The 15,693-nt window shown below is 41.1% G+C and overlaps 1 protein-coding gene across 2 annotated transcripts in view; it reads right to left on the minus strand.

Moving 5' to 3' along the window:
- Positions 1-15,095, minus strand: part of LOC114648143 (metabotropic glutamate receptor 4-like) — a 983,563-nt gene extending 968,468 nt beyond the window's left edge. The window contains exon 1 of one of the 2 annotated variants that reach the window (XM_051924640.1): positions 14,487-15,095. The gene's annotated coding sequence lies outside the window, so the exon portion shown is untranslated. The other variant, XM_028796992.2, reaches the window with a different exon arrangement.
- Positions 15,096-15,693: the final 598 nt, after the last annotated feature.

Here is a 15,693-nt window from a genome sequence, read left to right on the forward strand (position 1 = left end):
AATGTTGAAAAAGACTGCAGAAATGAAAGCAACTTGAGAGATAATATTTACCTGTCTGACATTAATCTATTTCCAACAACAGTTTAATAGATCAGATTGAAGATAAATTAACTTAATGGGACTGTAGTGTGAAAGCATATAAAGGAAAATGATAGATAGATAGATAGATAGATAGATAGATAGATAGATAGATAGATAGATAGATAGATAGATAGATAGATAGATAGATAGATAGATAGATAGATAGATAGATAGATAGATAGATAGATAGATAGATAGATAGATAGATAGATAGATAGATAGATAGATAGATAGATAGATAGATAGATAATTTTGTTATACTAGCACAGAAAGCTGCAGGGAAAAAAAAACAAGAGACTGATGGTTTTGGAAAAAGGTGCCATCACCTACCAGGCGAAGCCCGGCTGCTGATTATTATTACTGGCATCATTAGTAATTGGTGTGATAGTGGGGCTATAATTCATGATCATCCAAAGAGTAAGCTTAGTAGCGCTGTCTCAGGAGAACTATGTCTACTCATGTGGAAATGCAGGCTTTCCATATATTTTGATTTTAATGATCCAATGTGAAGGATGAGACTCGATTAAAGCACACGTTTCAGGAATATTCATGTAGCTACAAAGCAGCATCTCTTAACATGCATGGGCTCTCACCCAAAAAAATGCTTTTAACTAGTTTGGTTCTTAGAGAAGCAAAAAAAAACAACTTTGTATGGTGAACACCAGTCCAGGACAAAAGGAGAATTATTAAATTCACAAAGTCATACAATACAGATTGGGAAGGAGAACGAATCTTAAATACCACACCACAGTTTGTTATGATGAAATGAACTATTCATGAGCATTACTATATATAAATACAATTCTCAAACACACTTATTCCACATCAGTACTGTAGGAGGCTGGGACCAATTCTGGCAGCACTGGATTCAAGGGAGGAAGCAGTCATGGACAAGGCACCAGTTCATTGAAAGATAAAGATATACAAAACATACACATTATCTGGATTGCCATATAGACAGACAGGCAAAACAGATAGATAGATAGATAGATAGATAGATAGATAGATAGATAGATAGATAGATAGATAGATAGATAGATAGATAGATAGATAGATAGATAGATAGATAGATAGATAGATAGATAGATAGATAGATAGATAGATAGATAGATAGATAGATCTTACAATATATTAGTATATTGGCGATTCTAAATTGGCCCTAGTGTGTGCTTGGTGTGTGGGTGTGTTTGTGTGTGTCCTGCGGTGGGTTGGCACCCTGCCTGGGATTGGTTCCCTGCCTTGTGCCCTGTGTTGGCTGGGATTGGCTCCAGCGGACCCCCGTGACCCTGTTTGGATTCAGCGGGTTGGAAAATGGATGGATGGATGGATAACAAATCTAATAAAATAATAAATATTAAATATATATTGTCATATGAGTGAGCTAAGTGAGCTAAGCTCTGACAGGGACCAATTTTGGGAGTTTACACTGGGGAAGGAATGGGGTGTTACACTCACTGACCTAATTTCCTGTGATGTGCTTTTGAATGGAGAAGTGTCCAGAAGAGGAACAGTGACATGATCTCCAGTTTGCCTCTGAACCCACCCCTTTCCAGCTTCCTGCTTTAAAAGAGAGCCATGGATGGCAACAGATTCAGCACTGGAAGACACATGAGTGACATCGACCATGTGTTTTTGCCTCGATCTTTTTTCACCTTGTGTTATATTAAATTGGCAATTAAAAATGGTCTGTTATTGGGACAAACAATCTTTTGTATGACAATCTTTTTTATAGCATACAAGTGAACGGAGACTTAGATTATTCTTCATTATACATTTTCTGATTTATAAATAGTTCAGCCACTTGTTCACACTGCCTTCCTAGGCATATAATAGCATATAATAGGATAGATAGATAGATAGATAGATAGATAGATAGATAGATAGATAGATAGATAGATAGATAGATAGATAGATAGATAGATAGATAGATAGATAGATAGATAGATAGATAGATAGATAGATAGATAGATAGATAGATAGATAGATGGATATTCTCATTTTATGCCTCAATAAGTGGACAGGCAGTTCTGACTATCACTGCATCTTAAATTTCTCTCCACCGATTAAAATTCCAAATTAAATGGAGTAATCAGAGTATACAGGCAGTAATCAAGTACTTGAGAAGACTGTCCTGCAAACATTCATAGAAGAAAACTGCTGAACTGTGATTTTTAATGGGCCTTGCTTTTAAAAGGGAAATAAATTGAACATGGTCATGGTGCTCAAACTATATTTCAGTGGTGTTTTGTTGTGCAACACAGATTGTGTGCAACCTTTCTCTGAAGGAATGCTCTGTCTCTCACATACCGAGTATTAGTAGCCAGTAACATTTTGCACAAATGGGCAGCACTTAGTGACCATGAAAACCATCTCAGAGCTCTTCATAAAGTGCTCATCGGTAATCAGGTAAAGTGGTTTATGAATGGTACCAGTCATGAAAGACAATATATTGATTCACTTTCACACACTGCACTCGTGATGCAGATCATTCTGCAGAGGCGGTCAGTATAAAAAGGTCTATTATATAAAAGTACTGATTGATTGATCAAAATATTTTGATGCTGTAGCTAAAGCGCTCTTTGTTTACTGTTAATCTCTTGGTTGTTTGCAGTGATTGAAGTGGAAAAAAGAAGAGATGGCACTCCAGGTGTTTCAGCTCTTTCAGAAGTTTCAAGTTGGATAGATTTAAAGCTTGAAGGCCCAAAATAAATTGTGAGAACTCCGAGATAGTCCTAGCCCACTGCAAGCACTGGGTGTAAATATTTAAGAACACTCACATAATATTCAGAACACAGAAGAAAGAAATCTAATAAAAATGTTTCAATTTCCTAATATCTCAGTATATGGCCATTAGGACTTTATATATAGTATACATTAATATATGTACAGTTAATTAATTGACAATATTTTTTTTTATAAATGGGTTCTAAGTTCAACCCTGAATTGTTCAGTCTGTGTGGAGTTTATATGTTCTCTCCGTGCCTGTGTGTGTCTCTCTTGTTACTACAACTGACTTTGAGCGACTTGTCACTCCTCGTGCCAGTGCTAAAATAAGTCGCTTTAGAAAATCACTACATCTTTAGAAATGTAATATTTTGTCAAGAGTATATACTGGGCCGTGTTTTGTGTATGTACCATTAAGTTTGATAGACACTTTAAGCCATGTTACATACACCAATATATACGCAGTACAGAGAGGATTGTGACTGCAGCATTGCCTGTTGGCCTACATGTAGACATTTCATTTAGGTCCATTCCAGAGATTCTTAGTAAGTGCCTCAAGGAAGTCAGGGGCTTGCAGAAGACAACAGCTTAATGGAACTGCCGTGTTCTAGCCAGATAAGCAGCATAAAGATGTAAAATTATGCATCTCCCTCATCACAGAGAGACTGGACTTAGGTAGAGAACTTGGCAGCTTGTTGCCAGAAGGCAAGATTAGCATTAACCAGGGATGAATTGTAGTCCGCGTACGGGGCAGACTCAGAGAGGGAGTCTCAGTTTGCCAGATTAGTGAGGAGTGAGTGGACCAAGATACCTGGCCACAGTTTAAGTAAACCCGCATTTAGGCGAGCTAGCAGGGAATCTCAATTATCCTGCTATTCCCTCAGGTCTCTCCTCAGCTCTGTTTTCTGTGTTTCAAAGGCACAGTTTAAAATAAACTAACCCAAAAAGCCTCTGAATGAATTATTGATATCTCTAAAGCTGATGATGAATATGCAAAATCACCCACCATTGAACTTAATAATAAAAAAAGCAGAATTCAGCTCATTGACCACAAGGAAAGCACAGCAACTAACACTTAACTTACAATAATCTTATTACAAGTACAGGGAAAACGCTAGTAAGATTTTGGCACAACAAGCTCAGTGCCATCTCAGAGATAATAAAGACAAAATATATACAGTATATATAAAAACAAATAAAAATGGAGCTGGCTAACTCTCAAAGCTTTTCTGAGATTCAACACACCGTCAAATCTTTATAGGACAGTGACTGGAACGTCCCCAGCCCAGCAGAATTTGATTAAAAGCTGTCTAGTCACTTAAGTCAGTTGATGCTAATTGTACTCAAGAACACAAAAGACAAATAGCCTGCTACCTAAAATATCCTAACACGGGGTCACGGGGGTCTGCTGGAGCCAATCACAGCCAACACAGGGTGCCAGTCCACCACAGGGCACACACACACCCACACACCAAGCATGCACCTAACCTGCATGTCTTTGGACTGTGGGAAGAAACCAGAGCACCCGGAGGAAACCCACGCAGACACGGGGAGAACATGCAAACTTCACGCAGGGAGGACCAGGGAAGTGAATCCAAGTTTCCTTACTGCGAGGCAACAGCACTACCACTGTGCCACCGTGCCGCCCACCTAAAATGCTATTCTTCTTCTTCTTTTGGCTGCTCCCATTAGGGGTTGCCACAGCGGATCATCTTCTTCCATATCTTTCTGTCCTCTGCATCTTGCTCTGTTACACCCATCACCTGCATGTCCTCTCTCACTACATCCATAAACTTTCACTTAGGCCTTCCTCTATTCCTCTTCCCCCGGCAGCTCTATCCTTAGCATCCTTCTCCCAATATACCCAGCATCTCTCCTCTGCACATTTCCAAACCAACGCAATCTCACCTTTCTGACTGTCTCCCAACCGTCCAACTTGAGCTGACCCTTTAATGTACTCATTTCTAATCCTATCCATCCTCGTCACACTCAATGCAAATCTTGGCATCTTTAACTCTGCTACCTCCAGCTCTGTCTCCTGCCTTCTGGTCAATGCCACCGTCTCCAACCCATATAACATAGCTGGTCTCACTACCGTCCGGTAGACCTTCCCTTTCACTCTTGCTGATACCCGTCTATCATAAATTACTCCTGACACTCTTCTCCACCCATTCCACCCTGCCTGCACTCTCTTTTTCACCTGTCTTCCACAATCCCCATTACTCTGTACTGTTGATCCCAAGTATTTACTTACCCAAGTATTAACTCTACTCCCTGCATCCTCACCATTCTATTGACCTCCCTCTCATTTACACACATGTATTCTGTCTTGTTCCTACTGATTTTCATTCCTCTCCTCTCTAGAGCATATCTCCACCTCTCCAGGGTCTCCTCAACCTGCTCCTACTATTGCTACAGATCACAATGTCATCAGCAAACATCATAGTCAACGGGGACTCCTCTCTAATCTCGTCTGTCAACTTGTCCATCACCATTGCAAATAAGAAAGGGCTCAGATCCGATCCCTGATGTAATCCCACCTCCACCTTGAATGCATCCGTCACTCCTACCGCAGACCTCACCACTGTCACACTTCCCTCGTACATATCCTGTACAATTCTTACGTACTTCTCTGCCACTCCCGACTTCCTCATACAATACCAGAGCTCCTCTTGAGGCACCCTGTCATATGTTTTCTCGCAGGTCCATGAAGACGCAATGCAACTCCTCCTGGCCTTCTCTAAACTTCTCCATCAACATCCTCAGAGCAAAAATTGCATCTGTGGTGCTCATTCTTGGCATGAAACGATGCTGCTGCTCACTAATCATCACCTCACTTCTTAACCCTAGCCTCCACTACTCTTTCCATAACTTCATGCTGTGGCTCATTAATTTTATTCCCCTGTAGTTACTGCAGTCCTGCAAATCCCTCTTATTCTTAACTATTGGCAGCAGTACACTTCTTCTCCACTCCTCAGGCATCCTCTCACTTCCAAGATTCCATTAAATAATCTGGTTAAAAACTCCACTGCCATCTCGCCTAAACACCTCCATGCTTCCATAGGTATGTCATCTGGACCAACAGCCTTTCCATTTTTCATCCTCTTCATAGCTGTCATTACTTCCTCCTTGCTAATCCATTGCATTTCCTGATTCAATATCTCCACATTAACCAACCTCTTCTCTCTCTCGTTCTCTTGATTCATCAGCCTCTCAAAGTACTCATTCCATCTGCTCAAAACACTCTCCTCTCTTGTGAGTATGTTTCCATCTTTATCCTTTATTACCCTAACCTGCTGCACATATTTCCCAGCTTGGTTCCTCTGTCTAGCCAATCGGTAAAGGTCCTTTTCTCCCTCCTTAGTGTCCAACCTCTCATACAACTCATCATACACCTTTTCTTTAGCCTTCACCACCTCTCTCTTCACCTTGCACCTTATCTCCTTGTACTCTTGTCTACTTTCTGCATCTCTCTGACTATTCCACTTCTTCTTTGCCATCCTCTTCCTCTGTATACTCTCCTGTATTTCCTCATTCCACCACCAGGTTTCCTTTTCCTCCTTCCTCTGTCCAGGTGTCATGCCACCCTTCTTGCTGTCACCCTTACTACATCTGCTGTAGTTTCCCAGTTGTCTGGTAACTCTTCACTACCACCCAGTGCCTGTCTCACCTCCTCCCTAAACTCAACCTTGCAGTCTTCCTTTTTCAGCTTCCACCATTTGATCCTTGGCTCTGCCCTCACTCTTTTCCTCTTCTTGATCTCCAACGTCATCCTACAGACCACCATCCTATGCTGCTTAACTACACTTTCCCCTGCCACTACTTTGCAGTCTTCAGTCTCTTTCAGATTGATTCTTCTGCATAGGATGTAATCTACCTGTGTGCATCTTCCTCCACTCTTGTACGTCACCCTATGTTCCTCCCTCTTCTTAAAATACATTTTCACCACAGCCATGTCCATCCTTTTGGCAAAATCCACTATCTTCTGACCTTCTTCATTCCTCTCCTTTACACCATACCTACCCACCACCTCCTCGTCTCTTCTGTTCCCTTCACCAACATGTCCATTGAAATCCGCTCCAATCACCACTTTCTATCCCTTGGGTACACTGTTTATCACTTCATCCAACTCACTCCAAAAATCTTCTTTCTCATCCATTCCACACCCAACTTGCGGTGCATATGCACTAACAACATTCATCATCACACCTCCAATTTCCAGCTTTATAATCATTACTCTGTCTGACACTCTTTTCACCTCCAAAACACTCTTGACATACTGTTCCTTCAGAATAACTCCTTACCAATTTCTCCTCCCATCCACACCATGATAGAACAATTTGAATCCAACTCCAATCCACCTGGCCTTACTCCCCTTCCATTTAGTCTCTTGCACACACAATATATCAACCTTCCTTCTCTCCATCATATCTGCTAACTCTCTCCCCTTACCAGTCATATTGCCCACATTCAAAGTTCCTACCCTCAGTTCCACTCTCATTACTTTCCTCCTCTCCTCCTGCCTCCGGACACGTCTCCCCGCTCTTCTTCTCCTTCGGCCAAAAGTAGCCCAATTTCCACCAGCACCCTGTTGACTAACAGTACTGGTGGCGGTCGTTGTTAACCTGGGGCTCGACCGATCCGGTATGGAAATTTGCATTGTTGTCCGCATATTGATTTGGCAAAATTTTACACCGGATGCCCTTCCTGACATAACCCTCCCCATTTATCCGGGCTTGGGACTGGCACAAAGAAACACACTGGTATGTGCATCCCCTGTGGCTGGGTTGCCCACCTAAAATGTTAATAATAAATAAAAACCCTCTAGAATGGGCATCCTACAGACCAATACTGATCAAAAATTTTAAGATATTGGCAAAGACTAGACAAAAAAGAATGGAAAAAGTTCTTCCACTGTTAATTTTGCAAGGTCAGATGACATTTGTTAAAGGAAAGGAAATCATTTCAAACGTATGCTTAATGTGCAACATAATATATTCTTCTACAGCCAGTGAGCTTCATAAGGCAGTGCTATTTCTTAGTACACAGGAAGCGTTTTGTTAGAGTCAAATTGAGATATTTATTTAATGCATTATATAAATTCAAGTTTGGGTTCACCTTATGTGCACGGAATAAACTATTTAAAGCATCGGCTCATGTTGGTTTAGACTGGGTGGAAAAAGATGGTGCTGTCCCCTGTCTCCTGTGGCATTTGTTAGTGCTATTGAACGTCTCACTAACTTTAATGATTATCAAAAATGTATCTGTCATTTTGTCAATGTGTTTGTAATTTTTCATTACCAATTCATATTCATCACTACCAGTTGTTTTAGGAATATTCAAGGAATTCCACAAAATTTCCAGATTGAGGTTTCCTTGCACTTCTACTGCATTTGATCAGTTTCTGTCTCACAACAGTTCAAATATCTTACAATTACAATCTCCAATAAATAAATAAAGATCTACTAGCCGACGCCCACCATAGCATACGGTGGTGTAAGAATAGGAATGGAAAATGGTGAGAAAGGAATTCAGAAATCAAGATGTTAATAGGTGTTTTGGTGGAGACGACAGATAATGAGTCGAAAGATCTAACCCTAGAAAAAGCCACATACAACTGACTATGGCTGAAGACTGGTTGTTGTAGATTAACGCAAATCTTTGCAAATGTTTGTCCTTGGGACTTGTTGATAGTCATGGAGAAGGCGAGTTTGAGTGGGAATTGTGTGCATTTAAATGTTAAAGGGAGATTGGTGTCAGAAGGAAGGAGAGAGGTTCTGGGAATGAAGATTGTTTAAGAATTTTGGATAGCGATCAGTTTGCACTCAATAATATTTGTTTGTATTGGGGTAATGATGAGTCTTGTTCTGTTGCAAAGACCTTTGGATGGCATAATATTTCGGAGGAGCATAACTACAGCTCCCAACTTCAGATGAAGGATATGGGGAGGCATGCCAGTTGGTGTGAGGGTGTGTAAAAACTCCTGTGGGTACGTTAGTTGATCATTAGGATCATCACTGACTACTGTATCTACACTCTTGAAGGTCACTTTTTCACCCTGTATAAGATCAAGAAGTTTGTTGTTAATATGTAGAGAATCATCGTTTGTGACGCTCAGTATTGTTCTTGCAGCAAGTTCTTGGGGAGTCACAGTTGAGCAATTAATATCACCGTAAAGTTGAGCAACTGGGTCTTGTTGTTGTGGTAAACATTGAGAAGGTAGTTCTGCCGATAGTTTTGTTGCATCTATCTTGGACTTCCTGGAAATGTGGATGGTAATATGATCATTTTGCCTACACGTATGTTGTTATTTTCAGTGTTTGCTTGCAGTGCATCTGATAGTCCTTTGTATTGTTCCAAGCGCAGATCTTGTTGATCTAATCTGAGAGTTGAGACACATGCCCTCTGTTTAAACATACGCATCTATGACGTACTGTTGGAATAGTTTGTCGCTGCAGTGCAAAATACTAAATGTATTCCTCATTGCTAATCTGTATGCATAAAATTGGCATTGAGTAAGCCTTATTTGCTTGCCGGTTCTTTTATCGGGAACGTGTTGTAAATCTTTGTGCCAGCCAATGTCTCCGTAAGGGATAAAAGTGGTTAAACCATAAGATGATGTTGTACAAAAACCCATCAACAGAGAAGATACTGTCATTCATTTTATAACAAAGGCTTAGGAAACAACCGTCACAGTATAACGAAAATAGGAAGGAGCGAGACCAATAGCAAGGAGCGAAACCAATGCCAATGGTCGACAGAGTACGTTCCTGTAGCAGGCTACAGAAAAGACTCCCAGGCACACACATGGCTGAAGTGAAAGGTCACGCGGTCAGGCTAGATAGAGGACGGTGACGTGACACCAATGGGGTCATGAGAGAGGAGCGGAGAACGCGGTAGTCCGAAGGAGAAATAGGAATCGAGAAAAGTGGTGTGGGGGTATATGGGAGGCCTCAGGCAGCGTGGGGAAGGGTTTGGACGACCAGGAATAGGAATCGAGAAATGCTGTGTCGGCTGTGTGTGGGCAGAACCCGCTTTTGAACAGGAAGCAGGACGAACCAGAAGAGAAGTATATGTAAGAGATTTAAATCTACTTTTTGTAACCCTTTGGAAAGTGTTAACCTATACATTAATATGTGATTATATCCTCACATTGTAGTAATTAGGACAATTAATGTTACCAAAATGAACATCCTCCCAGAGGTTTAAAATCAATTTCAGAATGTTCCTGTATATTAATAAATCCTTCATTACACAACTGTAACCACATTTATTTGGAATGTTACAAAGATGTAAGAGGGTGGGGTATATTGTTGAATCTGCTTTTAGACAAATATTCTACAATTATAACTTAAAAATGAATGTTTCTGCATGCAGAAGTTATATATTGAAGTGTGATTTATACATTTAAAAATATAATAATATTGCAGAAAGAAATGCACACCTGAGGAAGTATGCACTATGTGTACTGTAGCTTGGTGCATTATTCATTTATAAAATGCACAGATAGATAGATAGATAGATAGATAGATAGATAGATAGATAGATAGATAGATAGATAGATAGATAGATAGATAGATAGATAGATAGATAGATGATGGAACATTATAACTCTTTTCATTATGGCAACATGAACCTCTTAACATTGTAACTGTAAATAAAACAACACTTTATTGACTATATTTTGCCCATGGGTTGAATGCATAATCTTCTTTTCTTAAATAATGCAGAGGGAGCCTAAAATGCCCCTTTTGTACCTGAGCAGGGCCCCTATAATTAGAAGTTAACCTTCACTACCCTAAATTGAACACAGCAATGTGCTCCTTTGCCAACAAAGGACAGTATGTTGCCTATTAGATTCATGTTACCAATGGCCACTATTCATTAAATTGAATGTAAAGAGAAACAAGTAATGGGGTGGAGTCTCCAAGAGAGAAAAGGTAACACAACTGGAAACATCCAGACAGCTATAACTAAAAAAAACATGATACCAAACACATAAAGTTACACCTAAAACTCAAACTGGATGATCAGAACATACATTACATAACTATTATAATGTTTGAAAAATTCTTCATGGTCAGTGGATTTTAAGTTGTTTGTATGTACAGTACTCAGTGAACTCAGAATTAAATCTGCTGCTGGGAAAGACGCCGGCTCAGTCGACAACGAATGGAATAAACCTGTCAGGATGGAGGACGTGTGTCTTGTATATATGTATAACACCATAATGGTGATGGGAGCTAACCAATTGATCACTCTTTTCCAATAAATAAGACATAAACGTGGTAAATAAAACCAAAACGTTGTGACACTTACACGTGTCGTTTATGTGAGTTTCTTAAATCCCATCGAATGTCTTAGATGTCTGCTTTAACTAGCTGAAGTCCATTTCCGTTCCTTGCGCGGTGTTTGCTAACAATATACAGTATCTGATTGTGTATTCAATAGTGAAACATTCACTCCTCGTAAGACGATCGTTCTGAGGGTGGCGTAGTGTTAAGCGCTGCAGCCCTTGATCTGTCACCCTGGGTTGGAATCCTTCTCAGGTCACTTTGAATGCCCTCCCTATTGCGCGGTGCGCTTTTCTCCGGTTTTCCTCGCACTTCCCAAGCCACGTGGGTGTACGCGACTGGCTCGGGGATGGACTGGCGCCCCGCCCAGGCTTGGGTGTTCGCCTTGAGCTCAGTTGTGTCCTGAATTGTGCTAACCTTGTTTTAAAATGTTATCTCACTTTACCCTGGCTGAACAGAAGTGCTGTCACTATTTTAAGAATATTACATCGATTTTAAGAGTCGAGCTGCATTATTTAAGACGGAGGGTGGGGGAGGCGTTGGTATGACGAGAAAAGCCATGCCTTTACAGAAGTATTGACGCCGCCTTCATTCTGGGTGTAAGTATCGCCTGCGGCGTACGTCGGGGTTTAATGTATAAACGTTTTCAGTACAGTGAAAATCGGTATGGATGTATTTTGAAATGACTGTAATGACACCACGTACTGCATACGTACTGAAATCTTTTCATCCGATAGCACTAGATAAACATTACTTAACATGCCGCAAGTCTTCCCTCGGGACGGATGGAGGAACATTATTTTATAAAAATTATCAGGGACGCGGCATATACTCAGCTGAGATTCATTTTCTAGTTAAAAAGTAGGCTCAATAATGTTAAAAAGAAAATGGGAACTGGATCTGTACAAATTCCTTGCGGTCCTGTCGTCCTCACTACATGCTGCTCTAATTTGCCGAGAGTTTGTGTGCACTAATTGAGTCAGGGATTAGTGGAAGAGAGTGCAATGAAATCCCTTTGGATTCCCCGGCAGTTGCTGTTGTGAACACATTATGCAAATGACCTTATCAAAGATACCCCGATTCTGCCCTTGGTAGGAAAAAGAAAATCTAACCTTATCTAAAGTTTGAGGCGATCAGAGCAGGTTTTCAAGGCGTGAATAAGTATTGGCCATATTATTTTCTTAAGTCTCTTTTCATAATTCATCCTCATTACAATCGCAGAGTTTAGAGCAGCCTATTTTAAAATCCCTTTTGGGATTGTTACTGATATCGATCGTTATAGTCATCATATTTTAAATATTTTATTTTGAAAAAAAAAACAAAAACGTATTCCCATTGCCAGGATAGGTCAGCACGGTGGCTCAGCAGTCGGCTGTACTCACATTGGGATAAAATAAAAAACCTGCGCTAAAATCTCCTTCCGTTCGTTGTCAATCTAGAGTTTGCACATTTGTCAATGAGTGCTCCACTTTTGTCTCCCGCACCTTAGTTAAAAGTGGGAGTTACATTTGTAGACCACATAAATCGGTTCAATTGAGTGCGCTTTACGACAGGCTGGCACCCCATCCAGGGTTGGTTCCTGATGCAAACGTCTGCTGTTCCCGCAGTCCTATAATCGGATTATGTGGATTGAGAATAAAAGGATGGATACTGCAGGATTTCGATTAAAGATCATTTTATGTTATATATTTTAAAATGAATAACAAACTGAGTTTTGATCCACTCCATCTTCTTATAGGTTTTTAACACTTAGACCAAAATCTCACTAGTCGACGTTTGTAGTAGAACTACAGCGGTCCAGTGATCGAGTTAAACAGCACGTAGTGGAACAAGTCTGGACATTTGTGTTTCTTTCTCTCTGACATGAGTTCAGTGCTCTCATTGTAGATGCCGGTTCTTCTGTTATATAAAGCAGGGTGCATCTGACGGCTGAAAACGGAATGGAGCAGCGATACATCTTTGCGTATGCAGTCAGATGATTTTTTATGAGTTCGCACAGCCCTGGCACGCTCCACGCACGCCGAGGTTGCTTATTGAAATAAAGTCAAGATAAATAAAAATTACACAAACACAAATAAGCAAAGAATTGTGTGAATTTTAAGACAAAACAATCCTCACATTGAGCATGCCTATATCCGTGTTACGTATGAATACTCGTGTAGCTCATCTCCTGCAAAGATCATTCAACTGAAACCCGCCGCACGCAAAACTGGGAGATTTTAAGAGCATATATACGCCGTGCAACATAAAATGTAAAGGAATGTTGTCATACCTGGACAAATAGGCAGCCGGGGATTTGAAATTAAAGGCAGTCCACCTCCGGCAGACGCGGCAATAGCTTCAAGACGGCATTTACAATAGCTCCTTTCCGTGTATTCCGCTCGATTTTAATGAGCTTCTTTCTTTTTGTTACAATGTAGTGCTCTCGTGACTCAGTAAGGAGGGATGTTTGGAAATGACACACATGTAATTACATACTTAAGACATCGGAACTCGTGATGAACAATGTGCACTGACACGAAGAAACACCGGATCAGTCGTGTGAATCCATGTGGTGGAAGTCCAAACGCTTCACTCCAGACCTTTAATAAAACAGGTCAGGAATTGTCCGCTGAAGTAGTCGCATTAAAAATAGCTGTCCGACAACTTCGGTGCTGAAACAAGTGTAATGGGAGGCGCTTTCCTGCTTATTCTCTACTCAGCTCCTTGTGTATTAAGATCAAAATTAGCCCTGTTATGACTTACCGGTGGAAATTCTGCATGAAGCTGCTGTCTTTAATCTTGTAATGCCCAGATTTACTAGCAATGAGAAATGACTGATATTAGCTGAACGCACTCCCCCGTTGGAGCGGGGCTGAGCCTCTAAATCGTAGCTGCGGATCCCCAAGGCTGTCGGATTTCAGATGAAATGCACCAGAAGCGAGGTGATAGTTGGCTGCCAAGCTATTCTAGTGAATTTCGCGAAGAACTGGCTCTATAGTATACTGATGTCACTCCTCGGTTTAAGACATCCGTCGCCTTGTAGTGCGTGATGACTCACAACAATTCAAATTTGATGTTGTCCGATAGCCAGGAGTCACCGAAATACCAGCCTGCTTAGGAGTGCGTGAAAACAGCAACAACAACACGTTACCCTGGTTTATAACTGGCGTTCTGATTGCGTGCTATACATTATTATCTCGATCGGTGCGCACCCATTTGAAGTTGAAAGCCGGACGTCGTTAATAAATTAGGAAATGTAATTTGACATCCCACAGGTGTTTCTGCATGTCCCACCGATGTTGCCAACTCAGTTCACATTGCCAGTTGGGTTTGTTGGAGATATCTTCCACTATACCCCCCGTTTTCATGTATTTGCAAGATCGTGTTAAATACGTTAAAGCTTACCAGCCACCAGCAGCAGTGAACGAGCTGGCGTCTCATCAATCCCTCGTAACATATGCTGTACTCCCAGTTTATGCTGGCTTTGAGCTGGAGGCTGCGCAGGTCGAGTATTTAAGGTTTAAAGTCAAAGAGCAAAAGAATTACTGCACGTCCTCGGCTCACGTCCCACTCTGAGAAACTCCAGATCCTTGAAGGCTACAGAATGTGGTCGACTCAAGCCGAACAGAATGCCAGTCAGGCGACAACAGACAACGTTGACTCAAGAAAAAGGCGTCCGAGCGATCGGTGCAAATTCCATTCACTCGGCTTGCTACTCCCAGTCTGACGTGCGTGCACATTAACGGGGAAGCCGTCCTTTTATCTGGGCTTCCTTTCCGCGTCTGCAGGCAAACGCTCTCCTCTGGCGACCGGAGCTTCGCGGCATTCGTGAGCGGCCACTGCAACGCGTCTCCCAGTGATCGCGCAGGATATTACAGCGCTCCGCTAATGCAGCCGCTGTCAGGGATATGAAATACTGCTTATTGCCAGGAGGCTCCGAGTACTAAATAATCTGGAATGTGTCCATTGATGAGAATCGGCTTCTCCCTGCAAAGGGGCTTGGACAGTGTTCGAGCAGCGAAGTAGAGCGTGGATGTCTATCTAGATAGTTGGAGTTTTAGAGAGAGAGGATGCTGCCGTGAAATTTTTTTTCATCCAAAAATAATAAATCAGTATCTCTTAATTTGAATGTCTATCAAATTCACAACTCGGGATGCTAGCCTCTGTTATGTAAACTTATTTTGAATGCATCTGTAAGGATTATTATTCCAGTCTATTTATTATTATTCTTGATGTTATATAGCCCCTTACTTACCAAACATTAACATATATTAATAAAGCAAAAAGAAGCGTATTTACTATAAAGTTGTCAAAGTCAAGGCAAACTAGAGTAGCATGCCCTTAATAATTTCATCTGCTTAATCCACTGCAATACCATCCGATTCTGTCAGTGCGTGTATCAATCTTAAGACATGGTTTGGACTTTACGAGGTGCTTCAACGGTTCCCGCTGTGAAATGGGCCGTGTAACACCGTTTTATCGATACATTAACATAATATCCCGCTTTCAATTAATAATCGCATGACTCTACGCCAGTTCATAATACCGGATGTCTTAAGCAGCTACACCAAGTTAAGCAGCTTTCAAATTGAAATGTCACATGACTCCGTTC

Source organism: Erpetoichthys calabaricus, chromosome 3, assembly GCF_900747795.2.
Source record: "Erpetoichthys calabaricus chromosome 3, fErpCal1.3, whole genome shotgun sequence".
Lineage (NCBI taxonomy): Eukaryota > Metazoa > Chordata > Cladistia > Polypteriformes > Polypteridae > Erpetoichthys > Erpetoichthys calabaricus.